Genomic DNA, 20,821 nt, shown 5'->3' with positions numbered 1-20,821 from the left:
GAAGATCAGCGAGGAAGATCAGCGAGGAAGCAGAGGCAAATCCACGGACCTTGTTGCCTCAGGTATTCTAAGTGCATTTGTGCAACTACTGTGCACTGCTGCCCAGACTAGGTGCCTGGGGTTTTGTGATCTGAACTCTCCGTAGAACAGTGCTAGAATACAAACCAGGGGCCAGTCTAGATAAATCTCTCCAAAATTCCACCTGGCCTATACCACCTCCCTCTCAGAGACCTTCAGTGGCTCCCCACAGCCTTCAGGATTCAAGTTCATAGACTAGTGCTGAAGAACCTTCCCAGTCTGATCCCTCTATAACATTCCTCTAAGTCCACCTGCTCCTGCTGAACTGGCCTGCTGGCTGTGGCCCCAAGGTGGCCTCTGCTCTCTCTTCTCTCTGCCTTTGCATGGGCTGGGCCCCCTCCCTGGAACTCTTTCCCCTTTCCTCTCCACTTACCTATGTCCTACTGTTCCCTCAGGGCCCACCTCCCCCTCCCTGACCACCTACCTCTCAACAAGGAGAAGCTCCCTCCTCCAAACAAGGAAAGGCACTTACTGTGTGCACCACCCCCTGGGCATGCCTGCATCCACCATTCTTTTTTTATGTATGCGTCCCAACTTTCTGATTCATATGGTCAGCCCCTTGAAGTGTAACAATTTTTCCTGACAATTCTCTGTAACTTTTTCTCCTAGCATATGCCTAACAATAACACAATTATTATTATTTTTTTATTATGGTGGCTACTATCCAATGAGTGCTGACCATATGCCAGGTACTGTGCTTTGCACACACCATCTCTAATCCTTGCAACAATCCTGTGCAACAGGTGTGATTAGAATTCATGTTTTACAGATAATACCTCTGAAGCTCATAGATGTTAAGAGACTTGCCTGCGCTGGCCTGTGGCTCACTCAGGAGAGTGTGGTGCTGATGATACCAAGGCCACGGGTTCGGATCCCATATAAGTATGGCCAGTTAGCTCACTGAGTGAACATAGTGCTGACAGCATCAAGTCAAGGGTTAAGATCCCCTTACCTGTCATCTTTTTTTAAAAAAAAAAAAGAAGAGAGAGAGACTTGCCTGAGGTCCCCCAGCTAGTTAATGGTGGAGCTAGGATTCAAATCCAGGTCTGTTTGACTGAAAAGCCCAGGCTCTCTCCACCCCATTGACTCCCTGTGGGGCTGGTATGTTCTTTCTCCCCAACAGCTCTGAGCCTTTGCCTGCAGCTGATGATGAAACGAAAGGGATCTGTCGACTTCAAGTCAGCCACCAAATACATCCTTGGGAGCTCTGTTTTGGGAAGCTGCACATCCCAGTTTGGCCCTGGCAGTAGAGAATCCATGACCCCATACCCCTTCAAAGCCCACAAAGCAAATTTTAGATGATGGGGGGGGATATATACTAGTTCATGAGTTTGTTCAATGTTCGTAGACCACTCACTAGATGTGAGGCTTGTGACAGTGTTTCTAGCACACCATCTGACATGAAAAGCAGGACACAAAGGCTACGGGACAGTGCTGTGTTGGCCAGAGTCTCTAACCCAGGCTGAAGCAGGGACTAGGGAAAGTCAGGGAAGCCTTCCTGGAGGAGGTAAGGCTGACTACAGACACAAAGGATGGGTAGATTGGGCATCGTGCCCACCAAGGGCACCCAAGGGCCGCCTGCCTAATCAGCAGAGAGTAGGGAAATAACAGGTCTCGCCGCAGGATTTCAACTATGAGCTGAATCCTGAGGCCAGAGCATTTTCCTCAGTGCCTCGGCACCCCTTCCTGGCAGGACCTCCGCCTCCAGGTAAGCAGACCATGTCAGGTAATTGTAACCCAGAGTACTTCCCCAAACACAAACTGCCATCTCGACAGGACTTTGGCCTATCTCCTGGCCACTACTCTATCTGCCCAAGCAGACTTAGCACCTGCCCGACCACTTGCCCCTGTCACCACCATCCCTGGAGACATGGTGAGCTGGAGCCAGCCCAGTAGCCAAACCAGGGCTAGTGAACACTGGGGGAGCAGATGTGCCCAGGACAGTTCTCGGTCCTGTTTTTTTTTTTTTTTTTTTTTTTTTTTAAGAAGGGAAGGCCTGGACAGTTTCCCATGTGGACCTACACCTCTCTGCCAGCAGAGACCCACAGACTGGCATAGTGGAGAGGAAGGTCCTGCAGCTTCAACTTCTGAATGGGTGGTCCTTGCCCCGAAGATGGTCTTTGGAAAGGAGCCTAGCCTCCGTCCTTCCCTTCTGAGCCCCGAGGACAGCCCATCCTTGACTTTAACAATAAGATCTTTTACTTTCTACCAACCCAAGACCCCAAACCCCACAAGCCAAGCTGCTGTGCCTCACTTTGACTCACTTAATTCTGGTTCTACTAATACATTCCACAAAAATTGAGTGAGCACCTTCCCTTGGTCAGACTGGGTGCAGGTGCCGGGGGTCCAAAGACCAGCAAGATTGGGTCCTGTGCAGAGGAAGCTCTTCCCCGTGGAGGGCTCTCGCACCTGTGGGAGCCTCTTACCAAGCAGAGAATTAAGTCTTCGATGAGGACTAGGGTGGGAAAACTTTGGCTGGTACAATGAACAGCTCATGGGAAATGAGTGGTTAGGGGGGAAACTACAGTAATGGCATTTTATATATATGTATATAATATCATGGTAAATCAAAGTTCCAAAAGGCCCCCAAACCAGCCAGATATGTTGGTGGAAAAAACCCACTCTGGAAGATAACCCTTCCAGATCAACCACGTAGGAGACTGCACAGAGAGGCCCAACCTGCTAAGGCAGAGCCTCCAAGTTTGGGGCTTTTGGGGGTTTTGAACTGGCTCTCACTGGCTTCACTTGCCTTCTCTCTTATTTTGTCTTCACATGTCTCAGCAAGATGTGGGGAACTACCCGACCTCCTCACTAAAGTGTTGAAGCGTTTTGTTCTGAGCCAAGAGTGTGCATCAAGGGATTGGAGCATAAACTCCTCTCCTCTCTCTTCACTCCCCCCAAAGTCATCCCCAAATGGCCCACAATGGTGCCTCCGAGTGCCTGCCTATGAAAGGGAACATTCTGACAGTTTTTACTCATCTGCCATAAGATAAGGAAAATACAATTTCTTGAGTTTTTGATAATGCTATTTTTTCCTATTTAAAAAGTGTCTTTTATTTTGAGATTGTCTTTTCTATTTTTTTAGTGTTAAAATGTTCTTTTTAATTAAAGGTGATGGCAAATGGTTGCTTTTTTCCCCCTAAGATTCTCACTTGGAAAAAGGGAAAGCTGGCCACTGTACATTGGTATTTAAGATATTTTTGGATATTTTACTGGTACATAAAATCCAGTGACCCTTTGGGAGGAGGGGCCGTAATGGTCGTGTGTCCTTTTGTTTAAAGGAGACTGAAGCAAAACAATTCTATATTAAATGAGCACAGATTTCAAAACTGAAGTATCAAAAAGGAAATCAGCCATCTCAGAATCGCTGGTGGCAGGAGCTGTTGCATAAAGAGAGGAAGGAAATGCCAAGGGCCCCGGGAGAGGTGGTTCCATGCAGCACTGTGGGAATTTTAAGAGAGAAAACTTCTAACCATGGTGGGCCAGGAAGTCTTCATGTTTTCCCCTTGGAGCGTCATTCCTCCCATTTTTCCTCAAAAGTACAGATCGTGCTTTACACTTGAGAAATCAACCCAGTATGGGTTATATGGCTCTATGAATCTCCCTTGATTGATTACGGGTGAAGGGTTTTATCAAGCACGATGCCACGATGTCTGTGTTTAGCTCGCCGGCGGTTGATCTTCACTAGACAGAATATATCCAGCCCCTCCCTGTCCAAGGACACCACCCTGAGACATCTGGAAGGCTGCACTGTTACGCAGCGTCCCTGGGCCCGCTTGCCGATACCAGTCTTTAGCCATTCATAATTTGGGCTCTTCTGGAACCCTTCCTTTTCCACACTCCCCTGGCACTCTCTTCTTCACTGGACATTAGATATGTGGAAAGACTCAGCTTCAGGAGTTCAGCTCTGTAGAGTTAGCAGGATGCCAAAAGACAGGAAATAAAAGAAAACTGAAATTGCTTTGAAAGCAAGAAATAGAAGACATTGTTCTCACACCCTCCCACCTTCCTGGCTGTGCCCCTTCTACCTTCACTCTGCTCCAAAACAGTCAAGCAGAAGTTTGCTCAGATTTTCCACACAAAAACCCTACTTTTGGGAGGAGATCAAACTTGGAATGGGAAGGCCTGGGGGACATTCTAGAAACAGCTCCCACTGTGCAGGCTGCTCCTGCCATCTGCCCAGAGCCTCTGGCAATCAGCTACTTGGCAGCAAAAAGAACATGGGGTTGGGGGCTGGAGAAGTTAGTTTGACCCCAGCTGAGCCACATCCCAGCTTCTGGCCTTGGGCACATCTCATCTCACTGAGATGCCTCAGCCAGGGCTTCAGGTGTCTCATCCATAAAATGGGGCTGATTATTCCTGCCTCAAAGAGTTGTTGTGTCAACAGAGATCCTGGACATGGTGGTACTTCATACTCTAAACGTGGCTGTCCAATACCATCTCATACTGTAGCCATGAGCTGCATGTGGTTATTTAAATCATAATTGGTTAAAATGAAATAAAAATTAAAACTCAGTTCCTCAGTCTCACCGTATTTCAAGGGCTCAGTAGCCATGTGTGGCTCATAACTACCATAGTGGACAGCAAGACATAGAACACCTCCATCATCACAGAAAGTTCTAGTGGACAGCGCTGCAAAGCTTTAAAAAAAACAAACCAAAATATCATGCCCCTCCAGAGGCAGGATGGCTTCTGAACTTCTCAGCCATGACCCTTTTCCCAGGGAAAGGCAATGTCAACTCAGGTCCCGGTCAGAGACAGACAACCAAAGACTATGCTGCAGAAGCACTTTCCAGGCATCAAATACAGCCTGTCTCCTGCCCATCCCCCACCCACCCCACCTCTCAGGCAGGGCGTTGGTCATCAGCTCTCTCTCCTGGGCCCTGAGACACCCTCTCCCTCCATCTATTAGATGAGGCCCTGACTTCAGGGTGGGCCTCTCAAACTTCCCCCTTCCTCCATGGCTTCCAGCACCACACCCTGCTGCCTGGGAGATAAACCTCAGCTCCAGATCAGACTCTGGCCAGCCCCTCACCTAAAGCTCAGCTGCTCCCCAAGTTAAACCTTCATTTTTCCTAAAATTCGTGTCAGTGGGACACTAAGAACCTACCCACTGAGCTACCCAATCCCTTCCGCAGGCCCGGGCACTGTTATCTTCCACAGCCAGAGGACTTTGCTGAAGGGAGTTTCCAACCCCAATATCCACAATATTTACCTCAGCCTCTCCCAGGCCACCACACCTGAGACTCCCACCTGGAGACCTCATTTGCCCCTGGAATTTGCTCACTGGGGGGTCCACTTGTGGCCCCAAGTTGTTTCTCCATAGCCTTGACCTTTGGTTTCCACAGCAAGGAGATTCTGGTCTCAGAGATCCTGAGACCAAAGAACACCTGTCCGGCTCACACACACGCTCAGAATCCACAAAGACTCATCCTCTCCACATGCAAGCACTGCACAGGGGCTGTGTCCCCCAGACCCTGATCTCAGGCACTCAGTCTCCCAGGCTGTGGAAGAAGTCAGGGCTTCAGGGCTTTGACCGCTCCCACCTCAGCTGTGCCAGGGCCACAACTCTGGATGGCTGGAAACAGCACTGGGGCTCAGGGGCCGGCCAAGCGCCCAGCTCCAAAATAGCAGTTGTGTTCACATAAAAGCTTCTAATGAGAGAAAGATGCCGTTCTTGGCCCCTTGCGCACTCTCTGCAGACGCTGTCTGGCAGGCCAAGTGGGCCTCTACTGTTTGGCGGCCGGAGGGGAGGAAGGGGAGGTGTGAGTCAGACCTTGGCCCCCAGCCCCTCAGCATGGACCGCCCTATTAATTGTATTAACAAATGCTGCAATGCTGGGCCAGTTGGGGTCCGGGGGGCCAGGGGCTGGGGCAGAGAGCAGCCCCAATAATTCCCACAGGGTCCAGCAGGCTTGAGGAAGGAGACCTCTGGGCACAACTTGTGGCCCAGGGCTGAGGCCTGGGTTTGTCTCCAGCTGCTGCCCCAAAGCCAAAGAAGGAGAGTCACCTGTCCATCCCCACAGCCCTGAGGCCTTATCTGGGGAAGAGGCTGGGCTTTGGAGGCCTCAGTCCCAGAGTGGCCTCTGGATGTGAGAGAGGATGGGACAGGGCCCTGGGTCAGCCACCATCAGGGATGAGCCTGGGGATGAGTCTTTTCCAGGGAAGCAGCTCCAAGGGCATGCAAGACAGTTCTATGGCTGGCACGGAGCCATCCACCCCTTCTGTAACAGCACCAGCTCCACACCCAGGCCCTGGAAAGGTCCAGAGGGACGAGCACACCCTTCTGAATACTTACAACTCAGCCAAGGCTGGGGCAGAGGCATGAAGGAGAGAGTGGCCCTGCAGCCAGAGACCTGTGTTTGAATTCTAAGCCTGCAACCTTGGGCAAGTTTCTTTACCTCTATGAGATTATCTAGAAAATGATCATATACTCAATGTTTACCACTTGCCTCGGATGGTCAACAAGACGGACGCCACCCTTTCCTTCTTAGACCTTCCAATTTACCCAGAGGGACCATCACTAAACAAGTAAACAAAGAAGTAGAACAGAAATCAGGATGTGAGATATGGAGGAAACCCTCAAGGGGCTGAGATCCAGAATAACAAGGCTGGTGGGGGCAGCTCTAGACAGAGTGGGTAAGGACGGCCCCTCTGCGGAGACTAAAAAGATGACGAGGGGCCAGCACATAAAGAGACGAGAGGAAGCCACACAGAGATAGTGCATGTGCAGCAGCCTCGGGCAGCAGGGTCCAGGCACTCAGGCTGGATCCATCAAACAGAGAAGAGGGCTGGGAAGAGACAGGTGTCAATGCACTGCAGCAGGAGGGGCCAGGGGCAGCAGGGAGAGCAGTCAGCAGGTGGCTGCTGTCACCCAGCCAAGCTGTGATGGGGCCCTGGACTAGAGGGGCAGCAGGTTCACAAGTGACTTAGGAAGTAAAACAAGCAAGGCTTGCTGATGATTGGCAATAAAGCCTGAGCAAGAGGAATGTGTCCCAAATGGCCCCCAGGTGTCTGGCTCGAGCAACCAGGTACGTGGGGATGCCATTTCACAGGGTAGATAAGATCTGGGTGGGGGAATTGGCTCAGGGGAGGGAAATCACGAGTTCATCTTGGACAAGTCGGGGTTGGGATGTCTGGGAGGCATCAAGAGCAGATGTTGAGTAGGCAGCAGACGCAGGAGTCTGGAGGTCGGAGGAGAGGTCTGGCTGAAGATATATATAAATCTGGGCGTCATCAGCCCGGAGACGATGTTTACATCCACAAGAATGCATTAGATCATTCCGGGAGCAACACAGAGAAAGGAAGAGGATGCAGGACTAAGTCCGGCGAAATCCAGTATTTAGTAGTGGGTAGAAGAGAAGCAGCAGCCAGGGAAATGGAAGAAAACAGGACAGAGGATAGCATGATGACCACTCAGAGGGCTAAAGGAAGATTAAAGTTTTTAGGGCATCCCTGGCAGAGTAAAGCACTGGGCGCTATCATTATCGCATGTTAATTGTCTGGCACAGTGCCTACCAGTGCCCCATAAAGGGTGGCAGTTATGCTTATCTTGGCTCCCATGCCCTGACCTTCTTTGGGGTGGGAGATTTGGAAGATCTAGGAAAAGTCTAGAGAAGCCCAACATTAAGATGTTGGGTAGAGAAGGAGAAGCCAGCAAAGGAGACAGAGAAGAGGCAGCTGGGGATGGAGGAAGAAAACTACCAGCTCACCCATAGGATCATTCGCCCACTCAGTCCTTTAACAAACATGTACCAAGCATGTACAGAAGACACATAGGTAGGCAGAGCGGGCTGGGCACTTTGCTGGTGTCAACAGGACACAGCACCTGGCTTCAGGAAGCTCCTAGTCAAGGACATCTCCTAAACACTCCACTAGGCAAAGAGCCTTGGGGGACACACACCTGCTCACCAGGAAGACCTAGGGTGCCCCCCATATGGTGGGGGCAGAGATGGACAGTGTCTCTTGGTGGGACTGCACCCTTCATATTAGCTGGGTCTCCACTGAGGTAACATAATCATTCCTCTTAGCCACCTCCCACCTTCCTCTCCACCCCTTCCTGCCAGCTCCTGAGTCCCATAGGATGGTCCATTCAGAGATGAGCCTCCCATAGGTTCAAGTCTCTGGCTCCTGGCAGTTGCTAACCAGCCAGTGAAGAACATGAAAATGTCACCCTTGCCCTGACACTTTTTCCTAAGGTTTGTTAAGCATCTACCATACAAGGTCCTGGACTAACTACTGTAAGTGTATCACCTCACATAATCATCTCATTCCTACAACTACTATAGGTACTATTCTTATCCCCATCTGACACACAGGGAAACTGAGGCTTAGAGCATTTAACAACTTTCCCAAGATTACCATGCTAGTAAGTGATGAAGCAAGGGTCTGAACCCAGGGAGTCTGGCTCCAAAGCTGGGGCTCTCACCCACCTTGCCACGGTCTTCCCCTTCGGAATGGGGTCATTACAGGGAAGGCATGAGTGGGGCCAGGCAAGCGCTTTCAGGAAAGCCAAGGAGGAGCCCAGATCAGAAGAGATGGGGTCCCTGTAGGACTGAGATGAGAACCAGAGGTAGTGCTGTTCCAGTGCCCACCATGCACGCAGAGGCTCTGGACCAAGAAGAGAGGAGCAAATGCCCAGGCCCCTCCAGTGTCTCCATCCCCAGGATCCCCTGAGCACCGTGGGGGAGTTTCTGGAAGGGCTGATAGAACTTGGGTAGCAGAAAGCGACCTATCAGCACAGACCTGGGAGAGGCCCTGTGTTATTCAGTTCATGCTTATCGAGCTTTTACCTGTAGCCAGTGTGCTGCATGCTGGGGTTGAGACACAGTCCCTGCCCTCCAAAGCAAGGCCAAACATATATAGAAAACAGGCCTTGAACTAAACATTTGTTCCTTACAACTCTGGGAGGCAGGGACTGCTTAATAGCAATCTTGGGAATAGTAATCTTGGGAAAGTTGGTGAAAGCTCTAAGCCTCAGTCACAGTTTACAGAAGAGGGCACTGAGACAGAGAGCTTAAACAACTTGCCCACGTCACACAGTCACTGAGTGGTGAAGCTGCACAGTCCCGGTCCGGTACGGGCGTGACACTGAGGGTTGCGATCCATTGCCGGTCACGAAAAAAGACAAAAAGGAAAAAAAAAAAAAAAAAAGAAACCCAGGCAGTCCAGCACAGTCTCCTGGATCTAGCATTAAAATACCAACTAAACCTACCATGTGCCAGGCTTTCTACACACATTTGCTCATTTAGCAGAGAACAGAGAGTTAAGGCCTTGTACTCTGGGGCCAAGCTACCTGGATTCACGTCCAGGCTCTGCTGATTCCCAGCTACATGACTTGAACAAATAGTTAACCTCATCTGTAAATGGGGATAAAAATCAAATACAGCTTATAGGCTTGTAGTGAAGATTAAAATTTAATAATATAAAGTGCTTAGAGGGGCCGGCCCGGTGGCGCACTGGAGAGTGCGCCGCTTGGGAGCGCGGCGGCGCTCCCGCCGAGGGTTCGGATCCCACATACAGACCGGTTCCTGCTCACTGGCTGAGCGAGGTGCGGGCGCAACACCGAGGGTTGCGATCCCGTTGCCGGTCCAGTCCGGTAAGGGCGCGACACTGAGGGTTGCGATCCGTTGCCGGACACGAAAAAAGACAAAAAAAAAAAAAAGTGCTTAGAATGGTACCTGATGCATAGTAAGAGCTATAGAGTATTATCATTAATCCTCAAAAATGACTCTACATGGATTATTATACCCATTTTATGGATGAGGCTCCATGGCTAGAAGAGAACCGGTCAATTGTCCAGGGACACAGAGCTGGGATTCAAACACACATCACCCTGAATCTGTTGCCAGAATCCAAAGCATAAGCTCTTAACCTTGAACCTTACTGCTTAAAGGGGTCGGTAGGGATAGTAATTCACCGAGTCCCTCCTCAACAGCTGCAGGGACTCGCTTCTGCCCTTCCCAGAGCAGTCCTAGCCTCTGTGCCTTCGAGCTGAGATAAAATGAGAAGCCTAGGGAGTATTTTCAAATTCCCTTTCCCAGCTGGGGTGGGGATGGGGGTGAGCCAGTCTGGGAAGACTGGACAGTCTTCCAAATGCAGCAACTATAAACAGGACACTGTCACCCCACACCCTGTAGTTCTTCCCCTCAGCTGAGCAGGACTGAGCAGGCCCCAGTCAGCAGCTTCCACAAATATATAAACACATAAGTTGAGAGGGACAGCTGGCAAAGCCACAGAGGGAAAGGCACATATCAAGACCAGGGAAGGAGACGACAGCTGCACTCCCACCCCACCAAGGTGGAGGGAGGAGCTGGGGTACCAATAGACACCTGCAGATGCAGCTCCCCCTGCCACCCTCAGGTCCAGTGACTAGGTGGGGTGGGGGGAGGGACATGCCAGGGAGATGAACCTGTGTGTTACAGAAACCTAGGATTGACTCTGACAGAGAGGGTGAGAGACAACCTGGCTGGGCAATGAGCAAGAGCCAGCACTCCCTGCGCATGGGTGGTGGGTTGGGACTGCAGATATCGGGGAGAGGCCAGGGGAGAGACTGAGTCTCCACATGTTTCTGGGACTAGACTTCATTCCTAGCAGTGGTGGAATGTCATACGCCACCCCCTCTTGTTAGCCCCCATCTCCCACTGGCCCAGGGATGCACCCCCACATGTGTGAAACTGCGAGGACAGAATCATGACATTCCCAGTACTGGCAGTTTCCCCTCCAGCCAAGAGGGCTGCTGTGGGGAGGAGAGAGGGAGACTCAGAGCCACCGGGGCAAGCAGGGAGCCAGCTGACAGTGTGTGGAGCCAGGAGCCCCACATTCTACAGAGCTCTGGACCAGCCATCCAGAGCCAACGCCCACCACCCACGTGGTTCTCATTAGGTTCATTACAGCAAAATAGCAACAAGCAAACAGCAGAGGGGCCAGCTAATTAGCACACAGACCTTCAGTGGGCAAGCCGACTTTGAGTGGGAAAGGCTGACGCCCACTGGCAAGTCACTCCCAGAGAGCTGCCAGCCTGTATGCCCAGGTCAGAGTGGGTGACTGGGGTGCCACAAGGTGGGAGGGCCAGGGAGAGAAATACCAGGGGAATGGGTATTGGCAGCATTCTGGAGCAGCACCCGCTGGGGCACGAGGGTGCACACACACAATGAAAATCTGCAGATTCACCCAACCTCAAGTTTCCAGTGTTGAAACACCAGTCTGGCAGAGAATAATGCTGGAAAATCACAAGCAAATTAGGAAACAGAGAACCTCCAGGGCTGGAGGGCCCAAGTGAGGGCTGTGCCCAAATCCCTCAGGCAGTGGGGAAGAAGCCCCCCCCCAGTGAAGCCATCCCGTTCCAGCTTCAATTCACACTCTCCACCAGTCAACACTGCCTCCCAGCAAAGGCTAAGCATTCTAGAACATCCCAATCCTCCTCCCCACATCCAGCTCTGAATCCCTGCCCAGGCGTCCAGAATCCCCAAAGGCCCTGGTACTCAAAGTATGATCCCTGGACCAGCAGCATCAGCATCCCCTGGGAGCTTGTTAGAAACACAGAATCTCCAGCCCCACCCCAAATCTGCTGAATCAGAATCTGCTCTTTAATAGAATCCCCAGAAGATTCATGGGAACATTCAAATTTGACTAGGGCCCCTAAGGTAGACTAGGGCCCCCACAGCTAGAATCACTTAGGGTGCTTTAAAAATAATACTAGTGCCAGGCCCCAGCCCCAGAACTTCTGCTTAGCATAAAACCACCTGGCCACCCACATCCCTGACTTTTCTGCCCAGGGGAGCCACTCAGAGCTGATTTTGAGCCTCAGATTCTCCTCTAATGGGCTGTGTAAGCTTGAGCAGGTCACCACCTCTCTGAGGCTCATTTTTTTCATCTTTAAAATTATGAAGGACAAATATGTTCTTCCCCCAATTCTGCCCCCAGCCACAGAGGGCCTGTCCTCTGAGAGCCTGCCCTAATCCAGGTTCCTGAAAGGAAAGGGTGTTTAGGCAGACGATCTGTTTTGTTGTTTGTTTTTGACTTTGGGGTTTTGGATTCTGTATCTGGAGATCCTCAGAGAGACCCAAGATTCTGCCTGAGCTGCACCTTCAGACTGGCAGAAATCACATCCCCAACTTGGGGATGTCGGGAAAACCAGAGCTTAGGGCATCCCCCATGCTGGGAGCGCCATACATTTTGTCGTACACCTGGACTATTAGCTGTGAAAACCTTGCACCAAGAAGGGCCTGGAGTTCGTCCTTGAGGAAAGAAGGGGAGCTGGCGAGACTGAAGCTTTGCAGCCAGGCTTGGGCCTGGCAGAGGCAGTGGCAACTATAGGAGGGACAGTTGGGCGGAGCTCCTGGGGAGCTGACATGTACCCAAGAGGGGCCCTGGAGTGCAAAGGAAAATCATCCAAGGGGGTTCTTCAAACCCCCTTATCTGACATCACCTGTGGGGTTTCCATACCCCGGAATGGCCAGACTTGGTTAGTATTGGGAAGGAATAAAGCCCCAGAGATAAGAATGGAGGCAGACAGCCTGCATCCAGCCCGAGCTCCAGCACTTGCAGCAGTGCATCCTTGGCCATGTTTCCTTACAAACCACAGCCTCAGTTTCCTCTGTAAGAGGGGATGATAAGTAAGTACCCACTCCATAGGATTAGTGAGAGGTTTAACTAAGGTAATATATGTGAAGAGATTAGCACAGTGTTGAGCAATAGTAAATACTCAGTTGTTAGCTAGCAGTAGTAGGAGTAGCCGCAGCAGTGTATACTGTTATTCTCAGTTCACAAATGTAGAAAGTGAGGCCCAGAAAGACAAGGTAAGATACCTGGTGGCAGGATATAGGTATTAAGAAAGACTCCGGGGCCGAGCCTGTGGCGCACTCGGGAGAGTGCGGCGCTGGGAGTGCAGCAGAGCTCCCGCCGCGGGTTCGGATCCTATATAGCGATGGCCGGTGCCCTCACTGGCTGAGCGCAGTGTGGCCGGTCACAAAAAGGAAAAAAAAAAAAAAGAAAGACTCCGGAGTCAGATTATATGGACTCAAATCCTAGTTCTGCCACTCCCTGGCCATGTGACCTTGGGCAAATTACCTGTCTGTGCCTCAGTTTCCTCATCTGTCAAACGGATAGTGGCACTACCTGCTCCATAGGATATTTAAAGTGCACAAAGCAAGTGCTATATAGGTACTGGCTGTTGTTGTTAGTGCCTCTGACGCCAGCAGTGAAAGGCTTGGGCATGGAGACCATGGCTCTTTCTACCTCTCTCCTTGGTTTCCACATAGCTAAGATGACCATTCGCACTTTTCTGTCATTTGAGGCAGCCTGCCAGGCTTCAGAACAGTCCAAGGGAAGTCTGCTCCAGACACAAGATCAGAGCCTCATCTGACCATCCCAACAGAGTGCCTGACAGAGGCCAGGACCGTTGGGCCAGGGGCCAGAGCAGAGACGGATTCCCATAGAACACAACATGAATGGTGCCCCTGAAAATGTGTGAGAACGGGGAGGCTGTGGGGGCAGGCATGTTCTGCAGACCACACGGATGTGTGGGTACTAAGAGGACCACGGGCAGGGCAAGTGGGCACCAGCATGGTGGACAGCGGGAGGGAATGCAGGAAGCTTTTAAACATTGATCAGGGATTTGATTTGAGAAGCTGTTTCCAGTTGGAGGCATTTTTAAGCCTCCTCCCTCCACTGCACGTTGCCTCCACTCCACAGAGGGGCTGCATCCTCAGGAGGCAGATTGGGGAAGACACTTCTGCTCCAGGTTCCAGAGTCCCTGAGCCCGGCCCACCCTGAGGGAGAGAGAGGGAACTCACGTTTGATACAGTGGTTGGTGCTGTTTGCTGTCGTCCATCCCGGGCAGCACTGTCCCCCGCAGACATTCCTCCTGGGGGGTCACCAAAACAGGGTCAGCACAAGGATGCTCAGAGCCAGGGCTACTCATAGAGCCTCTCTGATGGTCCTGTCTCCTACAGGCAGGGCCTGGGGAGACACTAGAGTTTGGGAAAACTGTCCCCATTCTACAAAGAGGCCTCATGGCCCAGGGCAGGCACTTTGGGGTCATCCAAATCTAAGATCCAGCCCTGACTCTGCCATTCTCTGTGTGCCTTCTGGAAGCCTCACTCTCTCCTTCATTGTAATTAATTAATATTATCTTCATTATTATATATAGATAACAATATGTGCCAAAATGGGTGGATGTGATTAAAAGAGACAGGAATGTTTAGCACCTGACACAAAGAAGGAAGTCCACTGGGGCCACATTGACAGTGATCATAAAGATGATAAGCAAGTTCAGAGAGGGTCAGTAACTTGCCAAAGCCACACAACAGGTGCGTGCCAGAGCCCTGGGTTGGCCCAACTCTAAGCCATACTCCAACTCCACATTGCTTCTCATGAAAAAGTAAACACCATGGGCCTTGCCATACAAATGCGGATAATCCAAGGGAAGCTGGAAGACACACATAAAAAGGTCTTAAGGACATACACATGTGTCACCTGCCAACAAATGCACCCTAGGAGGAATGTTAGCCCTCGGAAGGCTGGTGCCCGGTAAGACTGAGCACTGAGTGGGAGACTGAATGAACACAAAGTCTAGAATTTTGGTTTAAGAAGGGCTTATGAGGTGGCAAGCAGAAAGGGAGGTGGGGCTGGGGATGTAAGTTAAGCTGTTTCTGCATGATGGGCACACTTTTTATTTCGGCACACCAGCAGAACTTACTTTGTGGGGAATAGAGTCCTTCCCCAGCTACTCCTTGTCCATGCAGGCTCTGAGGGCACCTGCAGGAGACACTGAGCTTTGGTACTAGGGCACTCACCCAACTTCCCAAACTTTGCCTTCGGGGCTCTGACGTGTACCTGTTGTGTGTCTGGTGAGCACCAGCAGCTTTTACCCATCCCTGACTCTCCATCTAAAGACCCAAACGCGTGGACCAGGGTGACTCCCTAGAAATGCTCCTCCTGGAGAAGAGCTCTGGGGACTGACTGCTTGGCCCAGGTTGGGCCTGGCTCTGGCTTCTTGGACCCCAGCATTATTATCAGAAGTTGTCCACTGTGCACTCACTAAAACTGGAGGGTGAGTGGGGGGGGGTGCGGATGCTGGGGAGGAGAAAGAGAGAGCAGGGTGGCCATTTCTGGGATCTCCATGGCCACAATGGCAAGCATCTGGTCCTACTTAGGAGCTTGTCTGACATTTGAGTGGACCCTAAAGCTTGTGTGGTTTTGGAGCCTTACAAAGAATTCAAAATAAATTCCTGCAGTTTGAAGAAGCAGAGGCCCATTCCTGGCCCTCCGGCCCAAAGTTGTATGGAGTTCCCTCCCAGGGAGATCCCAGAATGTTCCAGCAGTCAAGATCTGTGCCACTTGGGCCACCTCGAAGCCTCTCTGGGCCACCACTTTCAGCAGCTTCCTGCTTCCATGAAGGCCTCTTCCCCATCAGGGCACAAGTCACAAGGTTCCTGGGAAGGGGCCACTCCTCAGACTCAGGGTTTTGAGTGTGTGCCCTGGTAGAGGGGGAAAACTACCCACCTGTTTGTAAATCACTACCCCTTGTGGTGGTGACAAGGCCGCTTAGGGGTCTGAGAGGTCTTTGAGAAGAAACAGACTGCATTACCTGGGAATTTTCTAAGAACTAGGGCTTGTGGGAACCCAGATAGCATGGACTGAGGGAACTGTCTGGCTCAGAAGTCATGGCAAGGAGGCCCCCTGAGCCAGCTGTCACCCTAAATACCCTCAGGATGGCTTTGCAGCTGACTATAGGAGGACAGCAGGTGGATCTGCCTTGCCTGCTCATAGCAAAGCCCCAAGGATGTCAGGGCCACAGTGAGGACTGGCCAGAATCAAAGTCTGCCAGGCAGAGGGGCCAGGCTGGGGCTGGGTTGGCACTCAAGAGAGAATCAGGTACCAAATAAGAGCCTCTGAGGGTCCCTTCTAGGCCAATATTAAAGTCTCGGGTACAGGTCCAGGGAGGTGACAAGGGGGCAAATGACCATTCAGTCGGCTCTGGCTAGCAGAGAGAGCAAATGAGCCCAAACAGCTGGGCCATACAACTCAATGGCTCTGACTCCCTGGAAGGTACCACTCAGAGATCACATGAGCCCAATTTTCCAGATGACACTACTCAGAAACATTAGCCCAAATCCAGCACCACTGTTGGGAACACATCTTGCTAACAGCCTGGGACAGCTGCTGTTCCACCTGGGACAAATCTGATCATACTGGCACTTTATTAAAAACCTTCCACAGCTCTCCACTGGCCTCTACAAAGCCAACCTGGCCCCCACCAGCCTGTGTAGTCAAATCGCACCCACCACTCCTCCCTCATCTCCACGACCATTTACAAGCAAGGCTGTGCTCCTCCAAGGATACAAAGTGTGTCATTCACCGATTGCATAGATGTCACACTTTGATGCTTTACTGAAGCTGCTCTCTGCCTGGAAAGCCTTCCCTCTCTTGTTTTCCCATTGAAATACTTCGCATACTACAAGACTTCCAGAGCAAATGTTACCTCCTTTGTGTAGAGCCTTCCCTGACATCTGTGCAGCCTTCCCCATTCCCCATCCGCTTCCATCATTTAGTACTGATTGTCTCTGGTTGTCGGTTGTATGTATCTCTGTCTTGGCTATCTTGAGGGTTTTTTCTTTTTCTCTTTGTGTCTCTAGAGTCTAACACAGTGCCTGAGACATGGTATACCTTTAATACTTCTTTGTTTCACTTAATCCAGTGTTTCCCAAAAAGTGGGATGTGCAACACTCAGGATAGAAGAGGGAATTGAATTTTAGGCCTATACAATGACAACATTCAACAATGCTGAGTCACACAGCGAGGAAGTGATTCCCTTTTCTGTGATCTTTCTAACCTGATTAGTTCAGTGAAAAAGTCTCCCATCTGAGCCTGGGTCCTCACGGCAGGTCCTCCCCTCAACATTTACTAAGTCCCCTTTCCAAAAGGGAGAACACGGCACAGGATTGAGCTTCCTAAGATAATGAATGATGTCTGACTACAACTTAAGAACATTATGTTTTCATTTCAACTTTCCTACAATTACCTTCTCTTCATAAGTGGTACTACTTTTGACTTAAGATAATAATACAAAGTTTCCTTTTCATTATGAATTTATTTATGTAGAAAAATGAGTCAAGCACTGTTTGTAATAGCAAAAATATGTAATTCATCTAAATGTCCAAAAACAGGAGGATGGATAAATAAACTGTCATATATTCATACAAAGGAATAATATACAAGAGTTAAAATGAATAAACTTGGGCTAATTATATTAACGTGGTTAAATCTCAAAAATCAAAAGAGGAGAGGGAAAAACCAATTGTAGAAGGATAATACAATACGGTATCATTTATCTAAGTTTAAAATATGTTAAAACACTATCGTGTGTTTTATGGATACATGCACCTGTAATAATAGTACAAAAACATACATTGAAATTAATTAAATTCAGGGTAGTGGTTAACTCTAATTTATCTAAGTTTAAAATATGTTAAAACACTATCGTGTGTTTTATGGATACATGCATCTGTAATAATAGTACAAAAACATACATTGAAATTAATTAAATTCAGGGTAGTGGTTAACTCTGGGGAGAGAGGGAGACAAATTTGTAGAGGAAATTTCAACTGAAAAATTGGAAGCAAAATATGCCAAAACATTAAGGTTTGATAAAGCTGAATTGTGAGTTATATTTTTCCCAATCTTTTTTTATGTTTGCAAAACTTCATAATATACTTTAAAATAGATAAAACACAAAATCCTGTTATTTTAACAGTATATAAATTAAAAGAAAAATAATAGAACAAGAGGAAAAGGTAGAGGAAAATATTATGAAGATTGTATGCTGTGCGGATGATTCAAGAAATACTGAAGATTGAGAAACAATGACTTAATACATCTCCTGTAGACTGTAAATCTCATTAGTGCAGGAACTGTGTCTGCTCTGGTCTCTGCTATGTCTCAGACACCTAGCACCATGCCTGGCACATACTTAATAAATATTTGCTGTGTGCAGTAAATCCCCACTACATTTAAAGTGCCATGAGGACAGAGGCTGTCTGTTTCAGCCACTGCTGTATCCCTAGAGTCCAGCATAGTGCCTGGCTTTCCACAAATATTTGTGGAATGAATGAAGACTTGTCAGTAGTAGCGATACAGTTCCAAGCTTCACCAGCAGGTGGCACTTGGTCCTTGGCTCTCAGTCCACAAGGCAATGGCCAGAGTGGTCAGCCTGGCCAGAAACCATTAGCCAGAATGGACCTGGGTTGAGGAAGTCAATGGACAGAATTGCCACTCACCCCCTCTCTAGCTGACATGGAGTGCTAGTACCCATTCTTTGTCAAAGCTGCAGTTGACAATCTAGGGGAGGAGCCAAACCCAGCATGCCATGTAATGCGTGCACCTGTGTACAGCAGGTGCCTGTGGGTGGCACTCAGCCCATGCCCTCACACACTTGTCCACATATACAAGCTTTTTTATGGTGACAATCTGCTTTTCTCATCGCCAGTTCATTTCACAACTTCTTTTTTTTTTTAAAAGATGACCGGTAAGGGGATCTCAACCCTTGGCTTGGTGTTGTCAGCACCACGCTCAGCCAGTGAGCAAACCGGCCATCCCTATATAGGATCCGAACCCATGGCCTTGGTGTTATCAGCACCGCACTCTACCAAGTGAGCCACGGGCCGGCCCTCATTTCACAACTTCTAATAGGCACCCTCCACTTCCCTACCTTCCCTCCACCTGCACCTAAATGCCTGTAGTATAAGCTCCTCCATGATCCAGCCCAACCTTTGTCTCCAGCCTCAGCCCCCATCACTCCCCTACACCAGGTTTACAGTCCTGCTCCCCAGGCCAGTGCCAACAGTGAAAAGCCCTTGTCCTTGAGCAGTAGTACCCCTGGCATGCCACCCTCACCTCTGGGCCCCACTCATGCCCCACTCCCGCCCCACTCCCCTGTTCTTCCCCACATACTGCCCATTGAGCCCGGGGGGTTCACAAGACCTCCTTCTCCTCTGAGCTCCTCAGCCACAACAGTCCCACTCCTTTGCACTTCACCTGAAGTTTCCAGTACTAGAAAGCATGTTCACCAGTACATATCTGTTCATTTCTCCAAACCGAGTTTAAGTAATTGTGTTGCTCTCCCAGCAAGAACAATCAATGCCTTGTTCTCTGGGTCTCCATCCCTTTCCCTATGCTCTGCACACATGCTCTTAGGAAGCATGGATTGACTTGCACAGGTCAGCAAAGGAAAAAATTGAAACACAGCAGGTGCTCCATTAATACTTGTTGAATGATCCTATGTGCAAGTGACTTGGAAGTGCATGGGTCTATTCTCTGCCTGCTTTATTTAAGCTGAGCCTGCATGGGCAGCAGGAAGTTCATTCACTTGTTCAACAGATAGTTAGCAAACCAACTCTGCACACACTGTTCTAGGCACTGGTGACACAAAAATGAACAGAACAAAGTCCCTGATTTCGTAGCACCTGCAGTCGGACTCTGGCTGGCAGGCCAGACCATAAACACATAAACAGAAATAGAAATGTAATGTCAGATAGAATAAGTGCTATGAAGAAACAGGAAGCAGGGTGAATGGTGAGAGAGGATGGGGAAGGAGTGGTCAGAGAAGACCTCTCTGAGCAGAGACCTGAATGAAGCAGAGAGTGAATCCTGCTGAAATATGGGAGAAGAGCTCTCCCTCCAAGGAAAACAGTGACTGCAAAGGCCATGAGGCAGAGGTCCTTGGGAGTAGAACTTGGGGTACAAGTGTCCCTCGTGCTGTTCACCAGGACTAAAGCCAACTGGTAAATTGGGCCCAGGTCAGAAAGGGCTGCCAGAGCCCTTTCCAGACTTCCCAATGGTGTCCCGACCCTGCCCCGCACTGCCCAGAGCTCCAGTGCCCTCATTCCAGAGACACCTGTCATACCGGGGCAAGGCCCAGTGCGCCTGCAGCCATGATAATCCCCGATAGGGGGTGCGGACTGCTTGGGGGCCTCATGCTGCGACGGCGCTCCTAGCAGGGCAGTGGGTGGTGCCCAGGAGGAGCAAAAAAGTAAATTGCAGGATTGGGAGGAGGCTTAGCCCTGCAAAGCTGCAAGACGCGCTGACACCTAGACCTACCAGCGCACAGACCCAATTCTCCACGTACCCACCGTATTGCCGTCACATCCGGGGATAGGCTTCCTGCCTAAAGTGCCTCCGAGCCCACGCCTACGTTTACCCCCAAGCCTACTCCCACATCCAGCCTTCCACGTGCCCAGGTCGACCCATACAATTGTCCTGGAGCGCTGGCTTCGCTGACAGCCCCGTCCCCAGGGATGCATCTGCCTTCGCACCCTGGAGCCCCCGCACCTACCCGTGGCCTTCATGGGCTCAGCCTCCCGGGGGCCTCAAGTGCCTGGAGCGCCCACCACGCTGCCCTCTCCCGCTGCTTCTCGGATGGGGCAGCGCCGCAGGCGTCTGAGAAAGCTGGTTATCTGAGGGCGGGAGGAGCGCGGGCAAATGCAGAGACGCCTTGGGAAAGGATTTAACGTCGGGCTCAGAGCGAGCTGGTACGGAAGGGTGAGGATAGTGTCGATCTTTGACCTCAACTCTTCCAAAGCGGGTCAGATGTCCGAGCCCCGACTTCGGAACCTCGGGGCTGTTTCTCCACAGCACTGAGGACAGAGGGTCGAGGGCACAGTCTGGCGCCTTATCCTCTCGCCCGCACACGCCTCCACTAATGAGTGCACGGGAGCCCCGGCCCTACCCCCACCCCGACCCGC

Source organism: Galeopterus variegatus, unplaced genomic scaffold (assembly GCF_000696425.1).
Source record: "Galeopterus variegatus unplaced genomic scaffold, G_variegatus-3.0.2 Scaffold325, whole genome shotgun sequence".
Lineage (NCBI taxonomy): Eukaryota > Metazoa > Chordata > Mammalia > Dermoptera > Cynocephalidae > Galeopterus > Galeopterus variegatus.
The sequence above is the reverse complement of the archived record's forward strand: the minus strand, read 5'-3'. Positions refer to the sequence as shown.